Genomic DNA, 21,504 nt, shown 5'->3' with positions numbered 1-21,504 from the left:
GGCGGAAAATCAATTCGCTGTGTAAATTACATAATTACTCTCTGTGGTTAATTTATGCGAGTAACCTTCGTGCAGAAGATCACCAGTGTGCACAGGAAGAAGCCTCCCTTTTTTATAAAGGTTCTTTCAATGTGTCATTTTTCGTGCTACTATAAGTAGCATTGCGGAAGAAGCTTTGGCTTTCATAACCTCGAAGAATGACTAACTGTTGGCGAGCGGTGTCGGGACTTATCGTTTCATCCACTGTCATAATCAAAACGGGTGGGTGGTGGAATGTATGAAGAGGGAGGCATACCACAAAAGGAACTTGACATTTGGCGCTTCGTGTTTATTACACTGCGTCGAAAACGCGATACACTAATTACAGCTTACTAAATGCTCAGGAAAAATGCACTGGGGAACATTGGATGGATTAGTGGTTGTCAGCAAGAAGTCTCACGTGCTGTGGACATTCCTGTAGCAGCAGATCTTCTCCAAATGAAGTAATTAACTTCCCAACAGAAGAAATCGTTTTTGTGGCATTTTCCGATTGCAACACGGTGCGTAATATGTGAAGTTGCCCGTTGACTAACAAAGGCAGCGTAAGATGGACACTCTCCCGTAGAATGTCATCATTAGCATCTCAGCTGTCACTCGCCTCTCAATTAAGTTGCACCGACGACGAGCGTGAAGTCTGAGCTGGAGCCGTTTTTGGGGAAGACAAACGAAGGAAACGATTGTTTCCATTACAACGACACACACACACACACACACACACACACACACACACACATTACTGTCGAGTTAAAAGTGTACGGTCTCTTGCGTACGGGGCCGCGAGGTGCGTAATTCGCTTCGGTTGGTTGACGAGCCTCACTGTAGTGGCATTGTTGTGTTGTGTTAGAGTAGTGCGCTAAGCAATTGTGTGACACAATCGAACGAAGCCCCACCACCCCCGGTAGTTGTGCACTAAGAAAACACACACTGCGTAAGTGGTGCACAGTTTGTGTGGAGCTACTTAACTCCTTAAAGTAACATTACCGCTCAATTGAGCATTGAAACTCGTATTAAACTTGCATCTGCAAGTATCGTCGTAACTGTCGGATCATTGGGTTTTTTTTTGGGTAGTGAAGGAATTCCATTGTTACTAAGATTGGAGGAGCGTTTATCGGGGAGGTTTGTGTATTGTGTCTGACTCTTTGGATGTGTTATACCCTCACCCGCCAATCCATCAGCAATCGGTTCCGGCTGCGAAGTAGAGCTGCTCAAAGTGTGGTCGCTTATGAATGCAGGAAAATTTAAATTTCCACACAACACTAAGCCACTAAGCGAAAAAAAGCAAAAGGGTTGACATTTTAATGAACGCAGAGTGGAACTGGTGGAAAACAACTCCTCATTGGTGGAGATATAGGAGAGGAGGAGTTGGGTGGAAAAAAAGATGACAGAAGTGAATTGTGGCACCCCATTGAAAAAGCCTAAAAGCTGAACACAATTGAATGGTGGAAATAATGTTGTCAAAAGCTAAATCTAAATGGCACCTCGCTGGTTTTCCAATTGTATGATGGACGCGCGAGGTTGTCCAAGACACAACCAAGACGCCGGACGATGGAGGAAGATGCTGCTACTAACGAAGCGTCTACTAATGCGCAACAAAAGTGTGAATCTAATGGTTGTTTCCGGCGAAGCTTCCTTTGTTTTAGCACTCTAAACTAGCGGGTCAACAAAATCGGCGGAAAACCAGCGAAAATTGTAGGTGCCACCGACACGACGCGCGGGACACGCTCCAAAATGAGCTGTTGAATGGGCTGCGGAAAACGATGAGGGCAAATTGCGTAACCCAACACCCTGAAGCGCGGCATCACTCTCCGTTTTGTCGTGAATGCATCAGGTCGCTGTTTGGCAGATGGCTAATGGATTGTAGTGGAAGGAAAATGACATAAAGCAGCCTCTCCTGAAACACTCTGGGTAAAGGGACCGTTGGGGAAAAGGCATTCATCTAATTGCTGTCGCGTTCGCGCGAATTTCGGAATTTATGTATAGCTTCCCCGGCCCAGATGATGGTGGTGGTTGCTTTTGGAGGAGACGATCGCGAATTAATGCAGTGCTGATAAGCTGGTTCGAGCACTAGACCTTGATTTAATTAGGCTCCGGCTTAGCTCTCGTCTCGGATCTTGCCTAACATGGAACAGCAAGCTTCCCATTGCCCATTGCTTCTCCCCTCATCTGCCTGCAACCGAGCAGGAAGTTACAGGTTGTTTGTTGCTGGGCAATGGATGAGCTTCTAAAAATTGGGATGCGCATTTCCTTGAACAGCCACTTGGCCGAGGGTGCCATTGCTGCTTTATTCTTTGGCGTGCTCCCAAAAAGCGAAAGGAACATCTCCGCAGCAGCAGCAGGTTGTGGTAAACAATCGTTTTAACACTCAGTGACAGGGTGACGATAATGAGCTTGCGAAGTAAATTTTGCTGACCGTATCAGCATGATCATCAGCAGCGCGCGCTGCGCTTTACGATCGTTAGAGCGGACGGATATTTAAACGATCTCTATTTGTAAACAATGGAGATCCGCTAAAAGTGCGCTTTAATCATTCCTCGAACTGGGGCTGAGAGGGAAACACAGCAGGGAGAGGACATAGGACAATCATGCGAAACAAAAAAGACGTCCCAAAGTGAGAGGGATTAGTGTAGTTTTCGTGAAAAATGAGCTGCCACACATAGGGCCCCAGTGATTCATATTTCGACACATTTTCCGAACACTTTGGTCGAAACGGTTCGGCGTGGCGGTTGTGCGTCGTGCTTGGGTGGTAGCTGGTGGCGTTGTACGTTTCATCGCGTAAGTTTGGGAGTGCCAAAGAAGAAGACGCAGAAGAAGCAAACACAAACAATCGATTAATCTTGTTGCGCTCTCGGTGATGACGAGGTTTCGTCGTTTATCGTAAGGAAAAGTGGCACATACGTTCGAAGTCCTCTCCCCCGTATTGCTAAAAAGGAGGTGAAGGTGTAAAGTGTGACCTAGACAGTGATTTTGACGTCTCCAAAAACAGGGCCAGATTAACTACGATGTGAGCTGTGCGTTCCTCCCTGGTGTAGTAGCAGAGGTTCTACTGTAACGTTCCAAGTGTGTTGCGTGGGATGGCTGTGAATTTGTGAACCGTGGCCGTGCGGCCGTGTTGATTACCATTATCTTCGCATGCTCATCGATCAGCGATAATTCTTGCTTCGTGCTCCAAACCGTCATGGAGTTTATGGTGCACTACTCTCTTTTTAAGGTAATCATAAATTAATTTATTCCTACAAAAATCCCGCCGCCTCCGATGGTGTACCACAATAACTGTAGCGGAGAGTGGAGGGTGACTGCTGAAGCACGTGCGCGCACACATTTTAGGCACCATAAAACGCGTACAGCTCCAACCAACGCGAACGTACGATCAATCGAGCTCCTAACCTCAATCTTTGGAGGTGGTGAGGTTGTAGACGCCCGAGCGCGTCGTTCGCGTCTGTTTGGGACATTTAAATATGGCGTAAAAGCGTAGCATCAAAACAGGCAAACCGAGGGGGGAGTGATGAAGTGTTTGTTCTTTCTCGCTTACCCCCGTGAGTGTTAGAAAGGGAGACCGAGCTTGTTATGGTAGGAAACCCTTCCGGGGCTGTGGGTGATCATAGGAGATGAAACATGAAGAAACAAAGGTGTGCAGCGTGCGGCAGGCTCCTCGTGTAAGATAGCTCCCGCAAGACTTGCAGAAAAGAGGGCTTTGTGCTCCTTCTCGAACACGTCACGGCGCAGCGTTTGAAGGCGAAGGGAGGTGGCTGCGGGACGAGAAGCCGGCGAAGGAAAACCGGTTTCTTCTCAACTCCAGAACGCTCGATGCTAAGGGGGTTTAGGACACAACGAAGCAGCGCGCGCGCACCACAAAAACCTCCTCCAGTGACCCGTCCAGGTCCAGGTGTGTGTAGCCTCGGTGGGCTTTTTTTTCTTTCTGCTTCTTTCTCCCGTGCTGCTGAACTCGATACGACGGATCAACGGAGGTCTTTCTCTCGGTCGATCGAGAAAAAGGCTTCCCGGTGCGGTTTGTCCCGTCCCGTGTGTGGTGCGCGTGTGTTTGTGACATCTCTGAGCTCACTGCGGTGCGCGAACAACACCAATACTTCGCTGAAGGTGAGGCTGGAATCGAAACGAGGAACAAACCCTGAAATGATGGACATTAAGAGGTGGTTTAGTCGATGGTCTATAAAAATCGATGCGATGTGTAGGTCTCTCTCTGTCTGTCTGTGTGAGGTGGCGAAGGGAAAGAAAGTCTTTTGGGGTCTCCATTTGTGTAGTTGGAGAAAGAAGAGTGGGTTCGCTCTTGGGGGCCTATCGGCGAATTTGCATGACCGTGAATGTGGTGTCGAATGGTCGTGGTCAAACGCGACCATGATTTTCGAGCATTGGACGAGCGGTAAAATGGCTATTTTGGTAAAGTAGGCAAGTCAATTTGGCTCGCGAGAAGAATTCATCAACAACTTTCTATCTCCAAGATTGGATAGCTTTGTTCTAGAAGTATCTTGTGCAAAGAAAGAGGTATAATTGCTAATGTTTTATAAATGTTGAAGTTATCTTTGACAGGTATATAAGGAAGTAGGATAACCATAGAACCCGTATGCCAGAATTATTGCTCGCTGCAGGTTCTCAATATCCCGTTCGTGATGTCGCTCTCATTGATTGCAAAAAATCACCCTGACAAGAACACCCGTTGTGGAAGACGGTCATATCCAAACCCCCAAGCCCTCCCAAATGAAATCTTTCCTGTGTGTTTGTATGCATCACGCGGGCTGTGTTGTTGATGTAGGTTTTTTTTCGTGTACAAAAGTGGAAAAAGAGAGATCGAGAAGCATCAACAGGATGTTGCCATTGAACCGGCGCTGCAAGATGTGGTTGCTGCTGGAGGGACTCGCAAACGCGGCAGGTACTTTTGCTTGCCCCTCGAGCACACACACGGCACGGTCTGCTCGGGAAGATGCGGGTCAGAATGGAAGAAACCTTTTTTTCCCCTTGCTGCCCGTTTTCGTCATCATGATCATGGTTTATTCTCGGGCCAGAAAGATATGAAAAGCGATGAACCGAGAAGAGGAACCTACAAAAATGGTCGTTTGGACGCGGGGACATGAGGACACGGTAACGAATGCAGCAGGACGAGCAGCGACCCGAAGAAACATCGGTTATCGATTTCAAGTAGTAACGTGTTCGTTTTTTATCTCCTCAATTCTTCCTGCTCCGTTCTGAAATGCTTTGGGAGGAATTGCGTTTTTTCACTGCGTGCTTAATTCATCATGAGCATGATGGCTGCGGTGTGTGCCTACCGGAGTTGCTGTTGCTCCTGGGCTGCGAGAGGAGAATGAAATAAAAAAAAAACCTGTATGGCTTATGTATGAAATTTGTTGTCGTGCCTGGAAAAAGTTTGATGCTGTATGAGAGACGAAACATTTTCTGAACATGGAAATGAAAAGGATAGAAACAAAGAACATCAAGATTACTGTAACGAAAAGAATCTTCATTGAAAATTGAACCCTGCCAGCACAGTTTATGACCGCGGGTGCGTCGGGTGGTGTGGTGTTCTGTTATTGGGTTGGGAAAGGGAAACTTCCTTCGTGATTAAAACTCCGGTGGCTCTTGCGAACGGTGAGAGTAACAGAAGCTTAACGCCTGCAGAACCTATACTGTGTTGCGCAGGAACTCAGATCGCTTCTGCTGAACCTTCTCGTTGTAGAAGTGTTGCGGTTTGTGACGAGAGGACCTACCCAAAAACCGGGTGTTTTGGAAACTGTTCTCGGTTTGCTGCCTGCTTCCTGGCGATAAAGCTAAAAGACGAATTTTGGAGCAACAACAGGGTGGTGAATCACATTATGAAACGTACCTCGGGAGGCCTGACGCATATTTTGGATGCCCTTTTTTATGTAGAACGAAGGAGAGTTGTTTTTTTTTATTAGCCATCAAATTTGCAACCGGAAGTGAAAGGCGGCGGCATATCTTCCCGGGATACGAGATGACGAAAAGCGAACCAAAAGAAACCTGAAGAGCTGTACGTAATAACTTACAGAGCGTTTAAAAAGGGGAAGATGTCTTTGCGGGACATAAACTCACTGACGGCAATAATGGGCCTTTAAACTAAACGATCATTCACGTGGTTTCAGGGTAGCATTAAGCGTATCACACTTTATAAAACTATCAGGGTTTAAGATTGTTTCATAATAATTTATAATTGAGTTGTTATTCTTTGGTTGTACAGTGCAACTTAAAATTGTTAATTTCAAGCTCAGACATTGGACATTAATCACCAGACATAAGCTTTTAATGTCCGCGCAGTATGTGACACGATGAGCAGTAAAGTGTGTCGCTGATTCATTCATTTTAATTTTGTGTCGCTCGTAAAGCTTTCATAAAATTGTCTCAGGCTTATAAGAGTCTCAGTAAGTAGATTAGAACATAAGTTATGAGTGCGCAGTACATAACCTTTAAATGTTTACGATGCGTGTGAGTGTATATGTTTGGAATAGGTTTAGATGTTGCAGAGATACTCCATTGTCTTTGTTCTCTGTTGTGCTCGTGTCGTCCTGAGCAGGAATGGATTACCCAATTCTTTGCACACGAACAAGCCCCACGAAGCATTCAAGAAGCAAAATAAAAGGTCATGCCCTCTTAGTTCTCACTGCGCATTTACAAGAGCTAAAGCGCGGAATATATTCTTGTTGGACCGTTCTAAAATCCCTTCTCTTCCCCCCTTTCCTGTGCAGGGAGGGGGAGCTTCTTGAGCGCCACAACTGCGAGCATTGGTAGCATTGGTACATCAACCAGCAAAAACAAGAGACTGCTTTACCCCCTCGGCGTACGTACGTACTGCGGAAGCATGGGGAAAAGCGAATGAAATTAAAATGCGTAAGCGATGAAATACATTTACACAAAATTAAAACAAAAACTACTACCCCGGGTCCGAGAAGATTGACGGCTCCATCCGCTCGCGAATGAGGGGGTACTCGAGAGAACCTGAACTCCAGAAACTCTCCACACATACACACACACGGGCGTCCAGGCCTTCGTTCCCGAGACGCGGCGTTTTAACGGCGTGTTGTCTGCCTGTCCGCTTCGAAAATAAAAGCGGAAGGCGCAGACATTAAAATAATGTAAGCCAGGCCCGGTTGCCCCTGGCAGGCGGCTACCCTGGCGAATCTAGAATACATTCAGACTAGAACGGAAACCATCTAAACGTACGGTTGGTGGGCTATTTGGAGGTAACGAAGGCTCGTCAGTGGGGAAACCGGGAAAAGCGAGAACATTATTTTTCCAACGAGCACGGAGTCGCGCCGCCGTCTCGAATGGTGATGGTACTCCAGAAGTAGTCTTATTCTTTTGCGCGAGTAAGGTTTGTCTGACATTTGCTCCAAAAAGATCACTTTATGGCTTGAATTCTGTCCACCGAAGTTGAGTTCTTGCAAATCTCTCCGTTGGTGTCGTGTGCATGCGGTGAACCCGATTTGGCAATCAGCATAATATTCTCAATTGGAGCATTATTTAGCCGTACTTTACATACACACACACACCGTTTTACTTAGCGCATTATTCAGCGCAAGCTTTCCGGTGGAGCACCAAAAGTCGTGCCTTGGCTTTTTTGCGTTCCCTTTGTCTACCCGATCCATCCATCCATCCATCCGTCCATTGAACATCACGCGAAATCGGCTTGAATTGAAACGCTATCCCGGCTGTGGTTCGGATCAGCCCGAAGCACAGGGAAAAGTAGATTTTAGTACCGTTTAAAACATTTTATTTAAAGCCCATTCGTGGTGGTTGCGAAATTGGCTCACTTAGGTGTAGACCGTGGTCGACGGATATGCAAGCCCCCCCTCTCTATCTACTGTGGGTTCCAGTTGACTTCAGTCGCGCCTCGTCGGCAACGTCATTCTCTGTGCTCATGATGCTTTAGTCATGCCATCACGAAGCGCCATAGCCCGCAAGCGTCGCAAAGGGCATCCGCGCGGAGTTGACGAAGGCTCCAGATTTTAACCATTTGATTGGGAATCGTGAGTTCTTCTCGGAGCTTCGGGCGTCGTTTCGTTCCCTCGGGAGTAAAAAGTCCAGAGTTAAGAAGAAAGGTGAATAAAGCAGAAACATTGCTTAAATTCACCGTGCCCCCGATAGGTTTGTGTGCAGTGCTCTTGGTTCCATTTGTTTTGTTTTCGTTCTGCAAGCGGGAAAAAAGAGCCTTCCGGCCTGAATTCGTTTAAATCCGTCAGTCGGTGCTGAAGGAATGCAGGAAATTTGCACTAAATACTCATTGCACTGTGCGAGCACGACGGTGGTGGTGGTATACGGAATACGCGATCGAAGATCTGATGATCCTACGGCTTGGGAAGTGAAGCGTGTTCGGAAGAGAAAAAAAAACGGTGTGGTAGTTATGGAATATTTACCCCTCTGTGTGTCAGATTGACATGAAAACGTCTTCATGATGAGGAGACGTTTAAGTCGTGATGGAGCCGAGGAGAAATTTTCAATCTAATTGTGTGTGCATGTTCGTGAGTATCGCTAAATCCATCCGCCTAACGGTATATGCACCATTTATCGATACTGGAACGATGTGTAGAAATGGTTGTGCTACTCTTCGGTTCGGTACAAACCGAGCTATACTCGGTACAATTAAAATGAATGACAAGTTATCCACGCCATAGTGAAGCATCATACCGGTGGGAACACCTGTGCCATCACTAATTGGTTCCTTTTTTGGTTCAGCTTGTGAATGTACAAATTATCATTCAGAATGAAAAAAAAAAGACGGAAGATACTAGGAACAGACAGACTTCAACACATAGAGTGGAGTAATTATTTCCAAAACTAATAAACTAATAACTGCGTCAGCAAAGCTTGACTTCCGATAATTACCAGTTGGGAAGCGGGACATTGAAACCTATTCCCAGGTCTCTCAGGCAACTGTGTTTTTGCTTTATGGGCCATGTCTCTGTTATACATCACCCGGAGGTAGAATTAGTTTGAATGTCTGTACCGTATTTCCCTTGTATTGCTTCGTTATTATGTCATACCAGTTGTAAGCTTCAGATGACAGCGCGCGCTGTCTGTTCGACGGCCGTAAGATGACTCACGACACACGTTTCGTTGGATGGAAGTTTGGCACGTGACTTCTAATGGCCCTGACGTTTATTATTGAGAAGTGTGGAATAGATACTATCTACGTTATTTCATCTTGATGTTTGTTCATGTCATTGTTTAACCCACCAACCGTGTTTCCGATCGCGCGTGTATGCTATTGAGAGCTTAAATAGAAGCCAGATTTGTTTTGCGATTGTGCTTGGTACAATCGATCACTTATGCGTGAGCGCGAGCAGCTTTCTGTAACAAAGTGGTCTACTCTTCTTGCTTGGTAGCAGCACAGCGTACGGAAGTGTCCGAGCATGTGTGTGTGTGGAGTTTGGATTCCCATCGAGTGGATATCGGATAATTTAATCTTTCCGGTCCGCACGGCGGTGCTGCTTGGTTCGATGAATCGAACTCGAAAAGAACGAGTTAATTAGGCATCGATTTCCTGGAGGTATTGAATTGGTGTGGAAAACACACAAACGAGTATAAAGCGAAATTATCAAGCAAAGATCGAAGTGAGCTACTGCGGGCTGGGCGGCTAAGCATGAGAATGGATGGAGCAGCGTGAAGCCAGTGAACACGCAGCAGCAGTAGAATGAGTCGAATGGTGCGTAGTCTACAGCATCCGTACGGGGATGGTTGTTATGGAAAAAGGCAAACCATGCCTCCATTGCGATGATATACGAAAGGGAAATTGATTCTTTCCGCCGTTTTTTGGCTGGGCGAAGTATATCGCGCCCGTGACGAATACGATTATTTAACCCGCTGGTTTGTCTGGTAGGGTTTATAAACGCGCGTCCAGAAGACGCCATCGTTCCGCATGTTTCATGCAGACATAGGAAATGTAGATTTTTCAAGAATTTAGAGGCATTTTTCTTCTTCCTGCTGCGCGTAGCATTTTGATTCTTGCGGCCGAAAATTGGCTAATGGGCAGTACGGGTTCGTGCCATGGCAAATTTCCAAAAAAGCCTTCACAGTAAAGTAGATAAACAAACAAAATTAACAAACGTTTGGGGCAGATCCGCTTCTATTTAGGCATACAAAAAAGGTGAACAAACAGATCAAATTGTGTGCAGTAATGTAGGCTCTCGACTGTATGCGGCTGGGAATAGTTGGTTGTTTTGGTCGTTTCTGGACACTGGGAATTGAAGCGAATGAAACGCAAACCTCAGTTGCTCGTGCCCTGAAAGGTATGTACACATTTATGGAGCATCGGATTTGTGTAGGAAATCGGTGTGTGTACCGGCACACAGTATTGTTCCCTTGTGGCGTTACGAATAGGCTCACGATCAGTTGTTAGCGTAGAAATTATGGATTCTGGACCGAGCGCTGAAAGGAAGTGGCAGATCATTAGGAAAGCAAATTTGGCCCGTGATGTGGAGCTGCTGTTTGCGCATATTCTGCTTCTATTCTATTTTGCCCCCACCCCACCACACGTTAAAATGCTCGGAAGCTTGAGAAGAGATGGAACTTGATCCGGTGAAAGGAATGGGAGCGTATTAATAATCAAATTATACTGGGATGATCTTCCTATGGATGATGGGGGGCTAGCTTATATATGGTGTGCGCGAAATAGAGTGTACCTTGGGAAAAGCAGCATCCTATAGTCAGTTATTCTCGGTAGCCGGGGCCAATGACAGACTTAATTTTTAGCCACGGTTATTCCTTTCCCATGGAAGCGTGTGTATTTTTTTTACAGAGTTTGTAGTGATTCTGTGAAGTCATCTTGTCTGTATGCACGGCAAACGCGACCGCGTGGTATGGCTTCGGGAACAGTTTCTTGATCTTTTGAGGCCCGACCTACACTTGAGCAAACACGTACCCAAGCAAGGAGAAGATGGAATTCAGACTTTCTTCCTCGGATATCATCTTTGTAGGTCTGTGTCAACGGGGTTCATTCATAAGCATCGAAGCACCGGCAGCATCATTAGAAGACACACATACACATCTTGTGTGTGTGTTTATTGAGAGTTGCCTTCCTGTGACAATGTTAGCCGTGTTCGAGAGGGAAACAGGTTCCCAGCGTGTGTAGTACCGTGGGCGTACGTCCCGGCATTAAAGTCAAATAGGTTTTGATAAGACTAATTTAATAACCTCTTGAAGTTCCGAGTGTCTTGGGTTAGGTTATCCTCATGTTGCGATATAATGTAGCAGGAGAACCTTTATAGATGGGATCGGCTGGAAACATTAAAATAATGAAATTAAATTATGGTGATCCAATATCTTAGACACACCGAAGCGTTGGAAGGTTGGTCGCTAAGATAGAAGGTTCGTTTTTTAAGGTTCTCTTTAATTTTGTTTCTACACATTCTTATTGTTCGAACATCAGGACCTTGACCAAGGATAAAGCAAATCCCGACGCTACGTAAAAGAACTGTAGCAAGAAAGAGAAACCGCGACCTGAATGAACTAGTTTTAGATCGGACGAACGACGGCGGTTGACGGAAGAAGTAAAATTTCCCTTTTTGTTTGCCTCCTTTCCATCGCAGGACGACGCTCTTCCTTCGCCCAGAGCGTGAGACGATCGTAAATTATGATCATATCCCTAACGCTACACACACGCTCCGTCTGCAAGGCCCGAGAACGCATCCCATTCTCATCGTCGTTTAGAGCGGACCTTTTTGTGTGTACCTTTTCGGGAGAGTGTTAGATGTTATTTTTTTTTCTTTTCTTCAAAGAAATAGATCTGATATAGTTGCGAGATTGGGCAAGGTAGAATAAACTAAACGCCCGACCCACGCGACTCGGTAATGACCGGACTCTGTTGTGCGCAGGTCGTGGTTTGCGACGCGTTTCCGGGCGGTGCAGCATTCTTAGTTGGACCGACGGCTGCCGTTTAGTCCAGGTCAGGGTTTATTCGCCGATCGGCGAAGGTTTTTGTGTGAGCTCTCTGTGATGTAAATTATCGCCCTGTTATTGCTTCCACTTCTCACGCCAAAGACGACCGGCGGCGGCAGCACGGTGATCGAACTGATTGCGGGAACGTTTAGAAGGTTTTTTTTTGACGATCGGGAAATAATGATGGGCCCAACGCCCACTGCTCTCGATGGGAAGGTTTATGTGGTAAGATGTGTTGGTAATGATATCCAAGCTTGAATGAAAACCTCAGGCTATTGAAGCTGCGATCGATTGGTTTAATAGTCCACCTTCAAGAACATCTCAGAGCAGATAACTACCTCCAGAGGCGACAATTTGATTAAGCGGCACTGGTGGGGAGGAAGGCAGCGTGTAAATTGAATATCTCAATTTAGTTCGATACGAAGAAATCTTCGGCCAATTGACTGCAATTGACATCAATTGCGCCTTGCGGAACTACGATATTGACGGTGAAGATGCAGACATTTGAGAGGCGCTCCATTCGGCCGTACATTACACAATAGCGATTCATGAACTTCGCTATGAATTATCATCGACCTGCTGCTGGCTAGGAGAGAGTCATTTGCGAAAACCTTAAGCTGCACAGAATTGTACGCGGTTCAGCACAAATCCAACCGCTCGCTTGTCATCTGAGTCCGAACGTCAAGGTCTCAGCTGAAAAGTCACGATCAGTGTGTGCATGCCCAGAGCCCATGTTTTCATATCACGTATGTTTTGATTTGCTGATCAAGCCCTAGCACGCCTGCGTATGGTGGTAGCTGCTTCCGCTGGTTGGTTTTGCTAATATTCTTCGGGCTGTGATGGTCCACTTAGTTTTGTTTGCTCCACGAGTCAACTGAAGCAAGATGAAAGAAAGGCTTTGTTTCTGTGGAGTAATTTCTCTTTGTTCTTGCATCGGTGGCGTAATAAAAATCGAATGTTCTTAGCGTTCTATTGGCACCTCATCATAAGCCATCTATCTTGGAGACATCATAACCATAAAATGAGTCATAATTCAATCACCCCAAAGTGGGGAAGAGCGCTTGTGGGCGTGTGTTGATGAAAGAGATCGAAAAAGAAGGGAACAATCATTCGTCAAAAGTCAAAACCGTTTAGCAGAGGAAAACAGTGGGATGTTAAACATCACCATAAGGTGTCGATACAATCGTCTGTCGAACGTGAAATTGCCGCAAATGGGAAGGAGTGTGTACAGTGAGTAATTGCTTTCGTTGAAGAGTTCGTACCAAGAGAGCTGCCACTGAGTTCTACCACTTTAAAACCCTCACAATCGGTTCCCATTTTTCCCGTAGCCGCTGTGCGGGGTTGGGTTATGTGTGTGGCGTTCTAAGTTCTGTTTTCGTTTAATTTCGTCAGTACACAAAAACGAACCGAAATGAAATGGAGTTGGAATGCGAAAACACAACAAACATACACTTTTTGAGAGCGTTCACAGTCGCGGCTAGTAAAGATCACTTCAGAAAACATTCCTTTTCGTTGGCCGTTGCGGACGGCCCGAAAACAATCGACTCATTATGTCGGCGGGGGACGACGGCTGTGGATGAATTATTCAAACGCTTTCGTCACGCGTTCTCGCGTTCGCAGCATGGTGAAGTTGTATGTGACTCCGCAGACAGAGTCTTCTTCTTGGTTGGTGCTGTCTTTGGAACTGATTGAAATCCCTGGTCCGATATTTGCATACGAAACGACGCTCTCGCGCTGACCGTTGTGACGATCGGGTGCGATGGATTGGAAGAGAGAAGACCTTCGAAACGTGACTGGTGGTGTGTTGGTGGATTATCACTCGTCCGTAGAGCCACACGAGTGTCGCTTGGCGCAAGAGCGAGAAGAAGGATCGTGGAATGCGTTCTAGGAAACCCCAGCTGAACAGTGTTTCAAAATATTAAATTGCATTCCTATGGCGAGATGTTGCTGTGCAGACGCAGACGGCTACCGTATGTGAGACGCTCCGAAGGAACAAGACGTCTTCAAGTTCCTTCTTCACCGGTCCCTGGAAGCCGCCGTCTTTCCTCGATAGGAAACGCAAATTAAACGACACAGTGGAAGACACAAATCTCCCACATAGAACATGACACGCAACGCTGCAATTTTGCGCTTAAACCATGACGACTCGTCGGACTCTCCACATGGCCGTGGTACCCTTTAGCTCGCGTCGTCGTCCCCCCTGCCAAAGACACTGAAGCTCTTCAACGGCGAGCCGACGCGCTACAGGTGGCAAAATCTGGACGCGAATATAACTTCTACGCCTTCTTTTACAGCAAAGAATCCGGCGACAGGAGAAAACATTCCAACACTATCCTCAGCAACACAGGAACCTCTCACACACCCGTATGACAACCGGACAAGAATGGCAAAACAATGGTATTATGACAGTGAGGAGTCGCGAGACGCGTTAGAGTCTAGGGGAAAGCCATGTTTTCTATTTTATTACCACGCTCGCTTGGGTGGTGGTAGTAGGTTCGCGCTAGCTTTGATCGTTTCTTATTGAGCGTTGCGTAAGCTTGCGTTGGTGACGGTCCAACGGCAGTGCTTGACCTGCCCATGATATCCGATGTCGATACCTTCTGCATCGTGTGCCGTGTTCCGGTCAATACCGTATTGTTTTTTTTTGCGGGGAAGTTAGCACTGACATAAGCAAACATATACCGCCTTTGCCATGCCATACTTAGGTTTTCTAATTGTCTTAGTGCAGCTTAAACGGTCAGAGTGTGGCCACAAACACAAAGTACGTTCCTGCGAGAGAGGGAGGCTCTTTGAAGGAAAGAGGGGGTACGGCGTGGATACCGTTACCGAGGATAGTTTACCGAGAGTTATTGTCGCCAATGTCAATTAATAGTTCCGTGCCTCAATAGTTAACGCCAATGCTTCAAGGTTTCAAGGAACACTAATGTCAGGGGTAATCGATGGGAAGAAGAATGTGAAGAATGTGCATAATCGAAACGCCTGTTTTTGTGTTGAGCTCTGGCGGACGTGAATTGACATTCTTTAGAACCTTACCTTCCAATACCTACGATGAAGTAGCTGATGCCGATCGTGCCAAGATTGATCGTAGCGGAATTCAAACGGCTCAGACTTTTCCGCATCGTTGCCAATGTGTGGTACCCGACATGTCAAAGACGCGCAGACAAATGGTTCCACAAATGAAGATCTATGATTCCGGCAGGAGTCATTTGCCCCTTATGGGTGCGAGCACCCGTAATAAGTTTATATTTGAATTGCTTTCAATAGAGCGGGTGCAAAGTTGTGTATGCGTGTTTCCCTGCGGCCCCATTGGCCTCATCTCCAGAAGCAGCAGCGAATAAATGCACTAGAATAAACACGCATTGTGCTCGCTTGTTGCTGGTGTGTGATGCCTTGAGCGAATTCTCTCTAATGCAAAGTGACTAATGAAAGTAATGTGCCCGCCGCTGCTGCCGTTTGTTCTCGTGCGTGTGTGTGTGTGAGTGGGGTCAGGGAATTAAGACTGGGCAATTCGCGCTCGATCACAAACCCGCGGCGAGAGCAGTTAATGGGCGGCTACCGACGACGATGACGACGCCTACATAAGAGACTTGTTGAGACGTTTTGCGAAAGGTCGTTGTCCTCGGCGAATGCGTTGTTGTATGTTCGTTTTTTTGTTGTTGCAAAACAACACGCAAAAACTGTTGGCGCCAGACACTACTGTGCGTGTGTGTACCGTCAAACACCGCCGCCAACCCATTTGGCCCAAGAAGCCGGCGAAAGAATTCTGGAGCAGTGGACTTTCTGGAGCAAAGTAAGCGCGCACCACATTAAGCGAGCAGCGAGTTCCATTTGCAGAGGAACCGGTTGGTTGTTCGGTATCGGTGTGCTCATATCGCGTTTCTCTGATGATCGTGTGGTCCGTCCGATTCAATCCAAGAGATTTCTTTCGATCAATCCTAAACACAAAGAAACAGGATTGTTTTACCAAGCGGACAGAAATACCTCAAACGTTAGAATAGGAAGTAGTGAAGCGAAAGGCCGGCTTCACTATATGCACGGCGTCTCGTGTAAAAATAGTCATTAAACTGTGCGATGGCCATGTCAACGGTTTTAATTCTCTTTCCCTTGATAGAACGCCAACACAACAACGGCACGCCGGGCATGATGGTGGCTAAACCCACAGCCCCAGAGCAAAGTTGGCCACCGCTTCCAAACGTGGAGTAGCACACAGTATAAATACCCACCGACGCAAATTGTTGTGTGTCGTGCCGTGTGGCAAGTTGTGATCAGCTGGAAGCACAAGAGAACTAGGTGGAACTAGGCCATAGGGATAACTTACAACTAAAAAACCCTGCACACTAGCTAGTGGGTACAAACAACAAGGATTAACTCTGGCATCTTTTGCAACTAAATTCTTCCCCGAGGTCTCACGCGACCAGCACATGAGTTCTCACGCCTTACTCGAAATCGTAGGTGACAGTTGACTATTTTTAATTTTATTTGAAGGCAACAGAAACCCGGGCGGCGCTACCGTAATGAGATTATTCAATTTTAACCCCTCATATGGGTTCCTGGTATGGAGGTATCGGCGAGGTTGCGTGGTTTTGAAGTGAGTTTTACTTGTTTTTCCTCGCTCTACAACTTCCAGAGAAAGCGAAGTCTTCAACACCTCCTCCAATGCACAAACACAGGGCTGTTGCAATCTACATGTTGCAAAAGGGAATCCAGAGGGAGTTGGATGCGCAAGTACAGTGGTTGCATATTTATGAAGTGCACAAGTGCACCATGTGTGCACGCTGCTGCTCCCCCTCCGGTTACACCACTATCTAGAACACATCTTACCCCGGAACAGCAACAGTGGCCCGAGGAGCACTCAGCCGTGTTGTGTGTTAGTGCATGGGTTTGGTAACTGATACACTTGCGTCTCCCGCACTTGCGCGATGCCTCAGTTACAGGTTTCGTTCCACACACACACATATCCCCCAGCTCCAATCCTCAAGAATAGCCCCAGCAGACGACTACTTGTGTTCTATTCTGATCTCCGCTTTCGACGGTGTAGCTCTGTGATACGTGGCCGACTATCGGAATGGAGGGATCAGACAGCATTCACACCACGTGTGTTTGTGTAAAGAGTTCCGAGTGTGTGACTTTATTTATTCACTGCTCTTGCTCCCCTGCTGCTGTGTGCGGGTGATGGGTGTGAGGATGTGTGAGCTGTTACTTCATGATATGCATTACATTTATGCTCTGTCCACCGAAAGAGGGTAATCCATCGGGATGATTCGGATCTTTGGATCTGGTCTCGCTCGTACTAGTGGAGAGTTCATCCAACACAAATGTGACTTGGCTGCTTCCCAAAGCGGAAAACCATATTATCATATCACAAATTACTCTCCATTATGTGCAAGCTAGAAGACCACCCGTATGACGACATCCCTTGGAAAGGGAGGAAGAGACACAGGAACTGCTCGTGAGGTTGTTGTGTATTTGGACCACACACACAATCTAGCGAGGGAGGAAGTCGTCGTGGCTCTCCAAGATGTGTAGTAGGTCTCGAGGGGCATTTGCTCGTATGCGTAACAGAAGGTTGATTCGCTTCTACACAATAGTTGCAATTGTGGCACAAATTGTCTATTAGTCTTTTTTTGCTCTTATTGTCACTTGACGATGATGATCTTGTTGAACTCTCTGTGCTCTGAGGATATCCGGGAAGCAAAGGTCTCTTGGGATTGTTAGTGGCGAGGTTTACTCGGTTTGTTGGCGTTAGAATCATTTAAGATAAGTATAACGCACTTCCTTTCATGTTTCGTGTTCGCTTGGGTTTGGTTAAACCTTGCCGCGCGACACTTCCTGTAGATCTGTTTAGGAATGTTGAGACTGTAAATGGGGGCAACTGAAGTTTGTTGGAAGAACAAAACGGTACTTCACGAAACTTGTACTGATCGGGCTCGATCGATAATAAAATGGATACGAATATGGGCAATCCGGCTTCATTGATGTGTGCAAAAATGGGTAGCCATCACACATTGCAAACTACCAGGAAAGAATCAAACTGTGTAGGAATGGTTACACAGTTGAGCCGAGATATAAACGTTGGCATATAACGATCACAAAGCATTCGGATGATTAAATCCTGCCACCGATTAAGTACGCATTGGATAGGGGGGCGAGCTGTTTTTCGTTGTGAATTTATTGGACGTGATACCCAACATCAGTCATATGGTTTCAGGGTAAACCACATATGTGCACCGCGAACCTTGCAGTGGACGAGACGGCCCCGCAACGGACTGGATCGTACCAACATGGTCATCATATCGTGGTGGTGCATCCACATGATATGATGATGCCATAAATGACTCGTAATTGTTTTCGATGTAAAAGGGGCGGAGTGGAATGGGGGGTTGGGAGGGTTGACTGAGCACACGCAATATGAAACATGTCCGCGAGGTTACCTCTCTGCGCAACGCCAAAAGTAGTTGGTGGCAGGATGATGGGTGATGGCGTAAGAGACGAACCGCGCGCAACATACCGTTTCGTTGATGTGCGCTCCAAAGAAGGAACAAAAAGTGCGTGTTGTACAAATTCACAAAGAGAAGGAAGAGAAAAACCACGCACAGTGTGTGTGCGTATGGAGCTTACAGATACAATACAGAATGGGGATCATGGTGGAGCTCTCCGTTCGCTTTTTATATTACACGTTACCGGTTCGCCGCATCAACTTGAGGCTTTGTCATCAAGCGGCTTGCATTTGTCCGCCGGCCGCGGACGACCATCATCATCGTGTCTCCCGTGTTCGAGGAAGGAGGATGGTTTGTTTACGTTTTTTTCTTGCACAGCCCGCCCTAAAGATACAGGGAGAGCGAGCGAGAGAGCAGTTATGGCGGAAGAGTTTTAGTTCACGCGATGCAATTGTAAATGCATCGTGAGAGACGGTTGGTGCAGTCAGCGCTGGGTCTAGGCAAAGACCGGTTGACTGAGGGGGTCTCGTATGGAGATCATCCATTTTCTTGGAATAAACCAACACACACAGCCTTTTAGTGGAGTTGTTGCTCGCTGCTGCTGCTGCTGCTGCTGGGCCGGGGCAGAAGACGTTTTTGGCGCGTACGTCTCGCGCTGCGATGTATTTCCGCGCGCGAGTCAAACACGTTTTCCTACTTTCGTTGACGTTTTTCCTCACAGAGGCACTTCTCACCTCCTCTCCCAGTGGTCGCCGTGGCAAGGGTAAAAGTCCTGCGCGCGTGTGTGTGTGTGCGCGACTTTCTGGCGAAGAGCTGGTTTCGTCGGCTGAGGGGCCGGTTTATTTGCTCTGACCCGTTTATGTACACTCCGGTACCAAGTTTAAGGTCTTGCCTGGTGGTGGTGCCTGGTGTGTGTGGTTATGCTCTGTACAACGGTGCGCGATGCAACTCTTCTTTCCCGCAACCCGGCCAGACGGTGGTGCGGTGCGGTCCACAACGGGATCGACGTGTTATATGTACACTTCGGTGTGACGGGTATTAAAAACCCCGTTACACACGTTGTAGTAGGCCCAGCATAGAACTAACAGACGACCCAGCTAGAAGTGTACGGAACGTTTGTCTAAGACGATACGTGATTGACACGAGAACTGGAATCTAGATGTAGGAAAATACAGTGCGATCGTTCGAAAATCGAAAGCCTGAACTATTCGAAAATTCGGTTCAAATACCTCCAAGATACTCAAACTATGCTTCAACGACCATGGTTCGACAGTTTAATTGCTAAAGTCGATATTAATTACATTAAATCGAGCAGAACTCAACATTTAAAAGGGCACATGGAAGATAGAAACACAGCAATAGAAGTAATTTCGCTTAGGAAGTAAGAATAGGAACTTGTTCCAACCCACTCTTCCCATTCCAGTGATTGGTATACGACCCAAAACCCGAGGGTGAGGTCGGGTGTCTCTCTAGAATAAAAAAGCCAGACACCGAAACCAATCGATTGATCGGTTGTGTGTGTGCCTGTGTGTATGTTTGGGGTGTAGTTCGTCTACCCTTCTACTTCTGGGTTTGTTTCCTTATGCTCTTCCTTCTCAAACGGTCGACGACACATGACCAATTCAGCGCGCGTGATGCAGCTGTTGCACTGGGAAACTCAAGAGCCCGAAGGTGCATCACACCAAATCTTCAACGCACACGGCCCCACGACGGTGGTGCCTATTCTTGTCTTGTTGTGAGAAAAGTCACTCTCTTTCACTCTGAACTCCTTTACCGCATAAGAATAGAAGAAGAAGCCCGAGTGTGGAGAAAGAAATAGCTTCGATCCATCACAAATAGACATGATTGAGTCCAATTGCAGCATTGTTTTCTTTCCCTCCCCTGACTGACGTGCAGGAGGCTGCTGCTGGCTGCTAGCTGCTGGTGTTAGTGGCGCGTTCTTATTTCCTTTTGCTGTTTAAACCCGACCAGAACAGTAAACATCTAGTCCCTCATGGCGTCTTTTTTCACCCTGTACGCACGCTGGACGCAGTGGTAAAGAAGAGGAACATCGGCCAGAGGGGGCGAAGCTTAGAAATTGGACGGTAGAACCTTTATAATCATCATCCTGTGTGTGTATCTCGATGACGATGCTCATGATTGATGCTCGTTCGAATTCTCGCTGGCAGCTCCGTGGCTTTTTTTTCTGTTCGATACAACTCTCAGCGCTTCATTAGCAATGAATGGGACGTCGAGAATGAAGTGCTAATGCGCTATAAAATTAGATTAGATTGCAGTTGGTCTCAGTGGAGACGGTTTTTGTTGCGTCAAGATCAAACGATCGTGTCTAGAGCTCGGGACTAGGGATTTTGGTGCTCTTGCACCATATCCGTATCCTTTGACATGGATGTTGTGGTCTCTTGCACATCCGGTTGTGTATCGCTACTACAAATCAAAATAAAAGTTAAGAGCATGCAACACTCTTTGGATATTTTTGGGAACTCCTGGTCTTCTTTATGCTTCTTCAGCAACCTTCATTCGTATGGCACTTTCTCCAACAAAACCTCATCTCATCAAAGGCTTCTCCAACGGAACGTGTGATCGGTACCGAGATAAGGTCACCGAGATTCGCTTCCGAAATTGAAGAGGTGCTCCCTTCATACGACAAAACCTGTTTAAGTGCGATTAGTTCCGCGATTTACTTCCGCGCTGTCGTCGTCTGGGAGCTTGCCGCTGCACAACGAATGACACCGGGGCCTCCCCGGAAATTAAACCTTCAAACCATCTTCCCAAAATGATGAAGCTCATTTCGTAATGAGAGTGTATAACCGTAATGTATCGCTCTTTTTGTGTGTGCGTGTGTGTGTGTAAGAGCATAAGACGCTTTTAGGCAGGTTTGTTGATATTTTCGGTGGGGCAACACGTTTTGAGGTTAAGCTTTTTGGAGTATACGGGTCACATGCGTGTTTACATCCTCTTTCCGTAGTTTGTTTTCGGGGAGTACTACTACCATATATTGAGTAAAGGTGTGGGGTACACAGTAATTGGGAACCAGCAGAGGCGAGTGGTGAATAAAAGAACCCTTGAAAGGTAAAAACAATTGCCAATAATTAGGACAAACGTCCGTTTACTCGCGCCGGGTTTTGATTGA

The 21,504-nt window shown here is 46.7% G+C and overlaps 1 protein-coding gene across 2 annotated transcripts in view; it reads left to right on the top strand.

Annotated features, from left to right (window-relative positions):
* Positions 1-21,504, top strand: part of LOC133392697 (signal-induced proliferation-associated 1-like protein 1) — a 78,637-nt gene that overhangs the window by 49,795 nt on the left and 7,338 nt on the right. The gene's annotated exons all lie outside the window — the stretch shown is intronic.

Source organism: Anopheles gambiae, chromosome 3 (genome assembly GCF_943734735.2).
Source record: "Anopheles gambiae chromosome 3, idAnoGambNW_F1_1, whole genome shotgun sequence".
Taxonomy (NCBI): domain Eukaryota; kingdom Metazoa; phylum Arthropoda; class Insecta; order Diptera; family Culicidae; genus Anopheles; species Anopheles gambiae.
Note: the sequence above shows the minus strand (reverse complement) of the source record. Positions and strands in the feature narration are given on the sequence as shown.